The 11,465-nt window shown below is 43.0% G+C and overlaps 1 pseudogene; it reads left to right on the top strand.

Annotated features, from left to right (window-relative positions):
- Positions 1-4,858: 4,858 nt before the first annotated feature.
- On the top strand, positions 4,859-5,035 carry LOC130290000 (U2 spliceosomal RNA; annotated as a pseudogene).
- Positions 5,036-11,465: the final 6,430 nt, after the last annotated feature.

Raw genomic sequence — 11,465 nt, 5'->3', positions numbered from 1 at the left:
GGAAATTATGCTACGTTACCTAATGTGGGGAAACTATGCAATGCTACCTAATGTGGGGAATATATGCTACATAATGTGGGGAAACTGCTACCTAATGTGGGGAATCTATGCTACCTAATGTGGGGGAACTGCTGCCTATCTAATGCAAATTAATGTGAGTTGCAGTGTAATTTTATGGCATTTTACTTTTTTTTGGGGGGGGGGGGGGGGCCCAGGCACATTCTTTGCACAGGGGCCCTCTGTTGTCTGTGTCCGCCCCTGCCCAAAGGTGTGCCCAGTCCCTAATGTAGCAGGTCTGCTGAGTGTGCAGGAAAGTTGTAGTAGTTGTAGTTGGAGGCAGGTGCCGTGCAAAATGTATTCCTCCTTTACCTAAAACTTCTTCCAATACAATAATGTAGGGTATCCACACTCCACAAATTTTGGATATACAACACATGTTTTTGAACAAGGTTCTTTTTTTTTTTTTGCTGTTTTATCCCCCGCGTCTCCACTCAGGATTAAAGTTAATTACAGTCCCACAGTTAATCAGGCAATTTCATTGGTTGGCTTCTGATTGGATACTCCTGTTACTTGTAGTTCTTGTGTAATTCAGCAGTTTCCAGTTATGGACTGTTGATTCTTTGTAGCCTCACTAGCCTCTTATTACCTGACCAGGCCTTGCTGGAAGCTTTTTAGGTCCTTGTTTCTATCTTTTATTTGCTTTCACTAGTAGGTGTAAGGCATACATTATGCATTGTAATATTCAGATGCAGACATATATATCAATGGGTGCAAAGTGTAGAAACAAGATTATAAGGGAGACAAGTTAACCCTTAAGGTCCTGGTTTTAGATTTACATGTCCTACAGCTCAGTTAAGACATTAGAAACCCATGTAGTGGGATACTGCACATCCTAACTCTATCCCATAAGCACCGAGAGAGGAATTGCAGTTGGCTATATGATTATTCATCTGTCGACCCTGCCTCTGACATTTTCTTTTTTCTGAAAAGTGTGTAATACAGACAAGAAGATATAATGTCATACCAGTGTATACTTTCTAATGTTCTTAAAGGGATACTCCTGTGGAACACTTTTTTTTTTTAATCAACTGGTGCCAGAAAGTTAAAAAGATTTGTAAATCACTTCTATTAAAAAATCTTAATCCTTCCAGTACTTTTTAGGGGCTGTATACTAAAGAAAAATCCCCAAAAGAAATGCATTTCCTCTGATGTCATGACCACAGTGCTCTCTGCTGACCTCTGTTGTCCATTTTAGGAACTGTCCAGATCAGCATATGTTTGCTATGGGAATTTTCTCCTGTTCCATACAGTTCCTAAAATGGACAACAGAGGTCAGCAGAGAGCACTGTGGTCATGACATCAGAGGAAATGCATTTCTTTTGGGGATTTTTCTTTAGTATACAGCCCCTAAAAAGTACTGGAAGGATTAAGATTTTTTAATAGAAGTTATTTACAAATCTGTTTAACTTTCTGGCACCAGTTGGTTTAAAAATGATTTTCACAGGAGTACCCCTTTAATTAACAATATAATATCTTTAGGGTTAACCAAGGTCTGATCTTCTGTATTACTTTATTAAAAGAATGGGCCTGAGGATCTGGATATTTTGCACCTACAGGCTTTTGAGATCCTGACTGTCACTCAAGACCTGCTTTTAACTCTCTTGTCCAATACATTTATTATTAATTAATATTTCTTTATTCTATATAATGTGTAGCTTTTGGCTTCCTTCACCATAGGTGGCGCATAGCTATAAATTGTATTAGTGATAGTCAATTACATAGTTTGGGGCTGATGGTTTGGCAGCAGTGGTGGAGCTATAGGGAATACAGAGGATGTAGTCAAATCTAGGTCCTGTTACCTGAGATGGTCGAAAGACCAGACTGTCACAGAAGAGGAAAGCAAAACTATTAATAGGCAAAGTGTATGTGTGATGGCATATCATGTGTATGTGTGATGGCATATTATGTGTATGTGTGATGGCATATTATGTGTATGTGTGATGGCATATTATGTGTATGTGTAATGGCATATCATGTGTATGTGTGATGGCATATTATGTGTATGTGTGATGGCATATTATGTGTATGTGTAATGGCATATTATGTATATGTGTGATGGCATATTATGTGTATGTGTGATGGCATATTATGTGTATGTGTAATGGCATATCATGTGTATGTGTGATGGCATATTATGTGTATGTGTGATGGCATATTATGTGTATGTGTGATGGCATATTATGTGTATGTGTGATGGCATATTATGTGTATGTGTGATGTCAAATTATGTGTATGTGTGATGGCATATTATGTGTATGTGCAATGGCATATCATGTGTATGTGTGATGGCATATTATGTGTATGTGTGATGGCATATTATGTGTATGTGTGATGGCATATTATGTATATGTGTGATGGCATATTATGTGTATGTGTGATGGCATATTATGTGAATGTGTGATGGCAAATTATGTGTATGTGTGATGGCATATTATGTGTATGTGTGATGGCATATTATGTGTATGTGTGATGGCATATTATGTGTATGTGTAATGGCATATCATGTGTATGTGTGATGGCATATCATGTGTATGTGTGATGGCATATTATGTGTATGTGTGATGGCATATTATGTGTATGTGTAATGGCATATCATGTGTATGTGTAATGGCATATCATGTGTATGTGTGATGGCATATTATGTGTATGTGTAATGGCATATCATGTGTATGTGTGATGGCATATTATGTATATGTGTGATGGCATATTATGTGTATGTGTGATGGCATATTATGTGTATGTGTGATGGCAAATTATGTGTATGTGTGATGGCATATTATGTGTATGTGTGATGGCATATTATGTATATGTGTGATGGCATATTATGTGTATAGGTGATGGCATGTTAGGTTTATGTGTGATGGCATATTATGTGAAATATTACAGATGTGGGGCAAATATCTCAGGCTTACAGTTTTGCTCATATATAAAAACAGATGCATTTATTATTTAGATATATGCTTGTATGGGCTGGTGGAAATTCCATATACAGACCCCCAGTGACTTATGATGCCCTCGACATATGATCATTTCAACATATGATGGCCTCTCAGAGCCCATCGTATGTTGAAGGCAGCATCGACATATGATGCTGCTGTGTGTCGGGGCCATCATACAAACAGCTATCTGACAGCGCTGACAACTTCAGCAACTGACAGATAGTTGTATAATGTGCCCCGTGTGCCCCGTTCTGCCTCCTGTTACTCACATGCTGTCCTGCTAACTCATACAGGCTTCCACTGTGAGCTCTGTGTAAGCCCCCCCCCCCCCCCCAGTGCAGCCATAGCCAATAGCCTGCAGCATCTTGCTGCAGGCATCCAATGAGCTGCTGGCTGCCCTCCCCTTCCTTTCCTATAGAGCTGTAGTCGGCAGGATCGTAATGGAGGACATTCTGTCCCCCTGAAGGTATTTAAAGAACTGTACAGTACTGTATGCGATGTCACACATCACATACAATACATATACACACTACACACCTCATACATCAATGTTTCCCTATCAGTGTGCCTCCAGCTGTTGCAAAACTATAACTCTCAGCATGCCCAGACAGTCAATGGCTGTACATGCATGCTGGGAGTTGTAGTTGTGCAACAGCTGGAGGCACCCTGGTTTGTTAAACACTCCCCATACACTCCACATACAATGGTCATCCCAGAACCAATTAGCAGTTTCCCATAGAGATATGTATTCAACATACAATGGTTCCGAGGCCCCAGAACCAATTACCATTTTTACATAGACATATGTACTCGACATATGATGGTTTCAACATATGATGGTTCTCCTGGAACCAATTAATATCATATGTTGAGAGACCACTGTACTTGCCTACTGTGTGGTAGTTTGCTAGTTTTGTATATTGTTATAACAATGCACATGGGGAAAGGGAACCTGTCTACCACATTTAAAGTAGTTACTCAGGTACTCAGGGAAAAAAGGAACATAAAGCATATACCATCAATAAATAGCACCTGGGTCAAAAAAGAGAGGGAGAGTGCCCACCACCATGTGTATCCAAAAGTGGATAATAACCCACCTGGCAGGGGAGTGGGAGAAGGATGGAGGAGTCTTGTATAATAGTCACACTAGAACATTCTTTCCACCCTGACATCTAGTTCAGCTCACAATAACATTTGGGACATCCCCTAATCATTTTGGGTAAGTATTCCTAAATTCACACCCTGACAATTTAAAGGGCTATACCTGGATTATTTTTATTAGACTATGCTACAGGGGCTGTAATGTCAGTGTAGTTCATAATATAGTGTCTGTACCTGTGTTTTGTGGTGGTCTCGCAATTCTTCTGTGATTTGTGGCCCAAAAGTTTATTTCTAACAGCATACAAAATTATCATCCCAGGTTTTCCCAGGTTGCAGTGCAGCCGAGACATCACATCACTAGTCAGGTGTTCAGAGGGAGACTGTCATTGCTTCAATGGGTGGATCGACCACTGGGTGGGAGGAAGATCATTCTGTTTTTGTGACAGCTAGAGGCACCCTGGTCAGAAAACACTGGTCATAGGTGTGTTTAAATGGGTAGGGTGGCTGATGTGTGGGAGGGAGAAAAGTGACCTCACACTTGCAAACAAGGAATCATGGGATTTGTAGTTTAAGGAAAGAACTCCAACAGGAAATTGCCAGTTCACAAAAAGATATTCTCAGCATTGTGGTAATCTCACAACATAGCCATTTAGCCCCAAGACAAGCACAGATCCTTCCTAAGCACGTCTATTTCTGTCTGGCAGGTAAGTACTAAAATCATCTTATGATGGATAACCCCTTTAACATAACTGTCCATGTTCACTTCTCGGCCTTTTGGCTAAGATCAAGTGTAGTATCTGTTCTTATCAGTTTCATGCTGGTGGAGAAGTCACGCCGGTATGGGACTGGTGGGGATGGGTGCTGCATGGGGGGAGCAGGTGTTCCGGGGCTGGTTCTGAGGAATCAGCTCGACGGCTGTCCTGATGTGACCTTTTTCCTCCGGGTCTCGCCATGAGGTTGGGGGGTGTAGAGCCAAGGTACTTCTGTGCCTCGGGGAATGGTGACCCTGAGGTGCCGAAACTCACTGGGTGTTATAACTCACTGAGTGAACGCACTGCACCATACTCTTCACCTTTGGCACTCTGACCCTTGGTATCCCGGCCTTCTGGCTAGGATCAGGGAAATTTTTATAGATCCAGACGGATATCTGCACTCATTCACTTATTTTTTATTTTTTGTATGTCACTGTGCCACGTTCGTGTTTTTCTTTGTACTCAGGATTGTCAGGATGCGGTAGCCCTTCTGGATGTCCCTCCTGGCGGTCTAGGGGAGGTGTGTGTGGCCTTTTGGTTCCTCACCTCCCTGCAACCCCTGGGCATCTTGGCTTCGGTCAAGATGCCATCAGTATACGGCTCCTCGGCTGATATCTTTGTTAACGCCTAGGTGCATTTTCAGCCCCTTAGTAGCTCCGGCGAAAAGGGGCATCGAACCTGGATCTTTTCAGGTGCCTTTTGGCACGGAGGTGAAGGGTAGGATTGTTGGGGGTCTCTCTCCTGTTGGAGAAGGGCTTATCGATAGATCGCATCCTTTGTGCACGTTTTTTTTAGTGTCACACGTTTGCACTTTTTCTTGCACTTTGGGTGATAGAGAACACTTACCTTGGCTAAAAAAAATAAAAAAATAAAAAAAGTAACTGTCCATGTCATTTGCCATACATTCATTCAGGGCAACATACTGTGCATGCTATATGCTGTAAAGATTTTTCTTTTATTTCAGTTTTTTTCTTTTTTCTCCTGTATGTAGATTTTAAATTCAGTGGAATAAAGTTGAAGCTTTTACAAAAGTGCAGGCCATGGTTGTATCTAAAGATACATCCGATTTTCTTAAAAAGTAGTAGAAATTGCTGTAGGTTACTTTACATTTTAACAACCGCATTTGTTTTCAGCTTTTGTTTTCAGTTTTTGTTGGGAATTTTGGACAAAAATGTGTATGCAACATAAAATACTGCAGCACATTTTCTGCAGTGTGAACCTGGCCTTATGGTTGTATTTTTTTTTGCAGCAGACATTATTATTTACTTCTTGCCACAATTAATGTATATTCCCATTATTTAAATGACCATTAGGGATTACAGGCATTGTTTTATAAAATGTGTGCACTTGCAGATGCTTTTCTATTGACTTTCATACAACTTATTATTTTAACTCAATTTTAAGGCCGTATGTTATGTATAATACAGTTACATTTTTGTGTCCCAATTATGGCTGCAAGTCTGATTCTGACCATTAGTTTAATGACATGAACTAACATCATAGTGATCTACTATACAGTGGGTTTGGGTCATTAGACCCATGGTCAGGACTTGCCACCAAAATATGGGCCTGACCATGGGTCTAATGACCCAAACCCATAAGGAATATGCAAAGCAGCTCATCACACCAACTTCTCAGGTAGCATTCCCATAGATCAATTCTGGCTCCAGTTACAAAGTCTCAGAACCTGATTGGGATTTATGCCAAGCCAGAATTCTCCCCAGGAAGGAAGAAGACCCATCTGCAGACAGCTGTTTTGGGGTGCTTGCCCCTCATCAGTACAGAGCAGGGTTTTCTGGTTTGGCTGTGGAAAGAGGCCTGTGACTAGCTAAAAGAGGCAAGTATTCTCCTTAGGGAGGAGCACCGTTTCCAGTGTAGAACGGAGATTCAAAAAGGCCATTAGCCCTCCGCAGGCTTTCTGGGTAAGGAATATGCAAAGCATCTCATCACACCACCTTTTTAGTTAGTCATAGGCCTCTTCCCACAGCCAAGCCAGAACACCCTGCTCTGTACTGATGAGGGGCAAGAACCTTCTTCCCTTCTGGAGAGAATTCTGGCTTGGCATAAATCTCAATCAGTTTCTAAGATTTCGTAACTGGAGCCAGAGCTGATAATAGGGCATGCCACTTGAGAAGGTGGTGTGATGAGCTGCTTTGCATATTCCTTAAATAAATAAATAAATATATATATATATAAGCAGTCCAAAATCACAGCACCAGACGGGTCAAGGATCTTCAAAAAAACTGGGTAGTCTTTATTAACCCCACATCAAGAGCAACGTTTCGGCAGTAGTAGCCTTTGTCAAGCATAACAAGTTTGTGAACAGTGTAGATATATATATATATATATATATATATATCACAGATACATTTCATTGGTCATAACACAAGTGACATAAATGTGCAATCAATTAAAGCCACACCTCTACTGAAATATTATTGGTGCGATCATCTACCTCTACTAATGATGTCAGGTTGGCATAGCAACCTCACATATACAAAGCAATAATTGCTATTATAAAGTGGCCGGTGCTATAAAATATACAGTGCATAGTAGTGCCAGATGGGTACCTTCAATACCAGCCTTTCGTCATCGGCGATCATCTCAATGTCAGGCCGATCATAATTTCTTATACATGTGCGACTGTTTGTAAACATAATCACTGAGCATGTGCCGGGCAGTCACAGACACCCTCATGTCTGTGTCACTTCCACCCTGCACCATGCTGTCAATCATGCTTACCTCATGCTCTCACCCTCAATGTGCATTCTGTGATCTGTGCGGCTGCGCAGGCAATATCCGCGATCGCGTTGCTATGTATAACATCGCGATCACAGCGGAAAGCCGCGCATGCACACTTACCACATATTCAACCATATTTGTGCTGCTGCACGTACCGTGCCGGCCATCGCAACGTTCTGTTGAACATATTGTGATCGCAGCGGTTGACCGCACGTGCGCACTCGCATGGCCAGAATTTGCCAATAGAGGGGAACATGATAATCACCACGATTGACCTTATCTTTATACATCAATAGAGCACTCGAAAGGACTGAAAGCTGTTGAAAATTGTCTGCTATGTCCAGAATAGAGGAACGGCCATGGGGTCCAATGTGGCCCCAACATACGTAAACATCTATATGACTGAATTTGAAGAAAGGTACATCTATGCATCTCAGTGGTTTCAATATGTCGGAACATGGTTCCGATATATTGATGATACCTTTGTAATTTGGAAAGGCACCAGACTCCAACTTGATCTATTCTTTGAAGAATTAAATAAAATTTATCAAGAACTACAATTTACTATGGTGGTTTCAGATTGTGCTATACAATTCTTGGATACCCTTGTGGAATTGGAGAATTCCACATTGTCTACTGACCTTTATGTTAAGGAAACAGACAGAAACAGTATTTTGGCCTATGACAGTTTTCACCCCCGTTCCACCATCAGATCCCTCCCCTGGAGCCAGTTTCTCCGAGTAACATAGGCATGCGCACGGGGTGTGACGGGTGTGCCTGGGCACACCCTAATCAAGCCCAGGGGGGGGATCCGCGGCCGCTACCTAGCAGCCCGCAGGGGGCTCCTCGTCACATTCGGGACATCCCTGTGTCCCGAAAGATCTTTTTGGGACACAAGGATGTCCCAGTTGTCTCTCTCTCTGCTCACACAGCGCCTGCTACGTGGGCGGAACGTTCACATCACTGCCACATTTCCTGGGCGGACTAGCTTTTCTCCTGCACACTGCCTGATGTCTGTTGCCATGGAGATGCAGACGCGGCAGAATAGAATAGAAGAAGCAGGAAGATGGCGCAGGACGTGTCTGGGGCTAAATTCACTTTTCATCCCCTTGAGAACCGGACATTTAACTTTTTGGATAACAGAAGCAGCCGGGAGCTGCCTACCAAGTGGTAACTAATAGTGTGTGCCCTTCTGCTCCCCACCATGTGTATAGCAGTGTTTGTCAAGCAGGGTGCCTCCAGCTGTTGAAAAACTACAACTCCCAGCATGCACGGACAGCCTTCGGCTGTCCGGGCATGATGGGATTTATAGTTTTGCAACAGCTGGAGGCCCCCTGCTTGGAGAACACCAGTGTATAGTCTATAACAGCCATTGTGGTTAACCCTTTAATGACCAATGCTGCCTTTCATCCTATATACCAAGGGGTGTCAAACCTGCGGCTCTCCAACTGTTGCAAACATAGGCGTACCCTAATAAAGCCCAGGGGGGATCCGCGTCCGCCACTGAACAGCCCACAGGGGGCCTCCGTCACATTCCCCTGTTACAAAGATCTTTTCGGGACACAAGGATGTCCCTGTTACCTTTCTGCGGCGGCCCCCGCGTTAACTTTAAAAACGCATGGGCCGCCGGGAGGTAGTGCACACAGGGATGTCACTGACGTCCCGTGCGTGCGCCCATAGCAACGGAGGAGCGGAGCATCGACGAGGAGAATGACCTGGCAGCACCTCATCTTCTTCAGTGTTCCGACCACCGCTCCTCCAGTCCCGGGACCTACTGCTATGGTCTATAGGCCGGACCGGAGGAGCGGGGGTCAGAACGCTGAAGTGGGGCAGTACATAGGCATACAGCCTCCAGCCATACACTGTATATGGCTGAAGGCTGTATGTCTGTGGGGAAACTATACTGCACCTAATGTGGGGAACTATACTGCCAACCTAATGTGGGAAACTATACTGCACCTAATGTGGGAAACTATACTGCACCTAATGTGGGGAACTATACTGCACCTAATGTGGGGGAACTGTACTGCACCTAATGTGGGGGAACTGTACTGCACCTAATGTGGGGGAACTGTACTGCACCTAATGTGGAGAAACTATACTGCACCTAATGTGGGGGAACTATACTGCACCTAATGTGGGGGAACTGTATTGCACCTAATGTGGGGGAACATTATACTGCACCTAATGTGGGGGAAGTATACTGCACCTAATGTGGGGGAACTATACTGCACCTAATGTGGGGGAACTATACTGCACCTAATGTGGGGGAAATATACTGCACCTAATGTGGTGGAGCTATACTGCACCTAATGTGGGGAACTATACTGCCAACCTTATGTGGGGGAACTATACTGCACCTAATGTGGGGGAACTATACTGCACCTAATGTGGGGGAACTGTGCTGAACCTAATGTGGGAGAACTGTACTGCACCTAATGTGGGGGAACTGTACTACACCTAATGTGGGGGAACTGTACTGCACCTAATGTGGGGGAACTGTACTGCACCTAATGTGGGGGGAACTGCACTGCACCTAATGTGGGGGAACTGCACCTAATGTGGGGGAACTGTACTGCACCTAATGTGGGGGAACTGCACTGCACCTAATATGGGGGAACTGTACTGCACCTAATGTTGGGGAACTGTACTGCCAACCTAATGTGGGGGAACTGTACTGCCAACCTAATGTGGGGGAACTGTACTGGCAACCTAATTTGGGGGAACTATACTGCCAACCTAATGTGGGGGAACTGTACTGGCAACCTAATTTGGGGGAACTATATTGCCAACCTAATGTGGGGGAACTATAATGCCAAACTAATGTGCAGGGACTTTTATGTTTATGTATGTGTGCATGCAAGCAAGAGTGTATTTGTGTGTGTGTGTATATATATATATATATATATATATATATATATATATGCATGCGCGCAGCGTGAGTTTGTGGTTTAGGGGGCACTCCCTAATGCAATAGGCTGCGCACGCCTATGCCGAGTAAAGCGTATTACCTCTAATCCATTTAAAACGGAGACTAGACTAAATGAGATGTGTACTAAGTGGATACTAAGGGGATATCCACAACAACTGTTGGATACTCACAAGACTAAACTTACCTCTATAGACAGAAGTACTTTATTAAAACCGCAACCCAAGACAGCTTCCGAGAGAATCCCACTTGTGTCCACTTTTAATAAAAATAGTTCCAGGATTACAAACATCTTACGTAAAAATTGGACACTTGTGAGTAGAACCACCAAAATTAGGGAATTCCCTATGATGGCCTACAGGAGGGGCAAAACATTAAAAGATCGATTGATTACATCTGATATAGGCAGCCAAAAACACAAAAGTGGACAGACCCTTCTTATGGATCTAAAAAAATGGGAATTTCCCGTGTAGATCCTGTAGCCGTTGTATAAGTATGGTGAAGGGCGATACCTTTCACCATCCTTATACAGGGCAACCCTTCAAAATCAGGAGCCATTACACTTGCCGCTCGAGCTATATAATCTACTTAATACAATGCCCTTGTGGGCTATATTATGTCGGCGAGACAACTAATGAATACAGAATTTGTCTTAATGGTCATAAATCTTCCATTAGAACAGGTAGAAGGGATTTACCCATCCCCAAACACTATTTGAAGATGGGACATAATATAAGTCAAATCCGTTTCCGTATAATTGACCATGTTCCCCCATTATGTTGAGGTGGTGATCAAGAGAGGTTATTATGCCAAAAGGAACTTAAATGGATCCATACGTTGGATACAATGTCCCCCAAGGGCTTAAATATAGATTTTAGCTTAAAACCTTTTATGTAAGATATTTTGTATTCTATGTGAAATTTTCTCTTCTTTCCTTTTTTC

This window comes from Hyla sarda, chromosome 8 (assembly GCF_029499605.1).
Source record: "Hyla sarda isolate aHylSar1 chromosome 8, aHylSar1.hap1, whole genome shotgun sequence".
NCBI classification, from domain to species: Eukaryota; Metazoa; Chordata; class Amphibia; order Anura; family Hylidae; genus Hyla; species Hyla sarda.
Note: the sequence above shows the minus strand (reverse complement) of the source record. Positions and strands in the feature narration are given on the sequence as shown.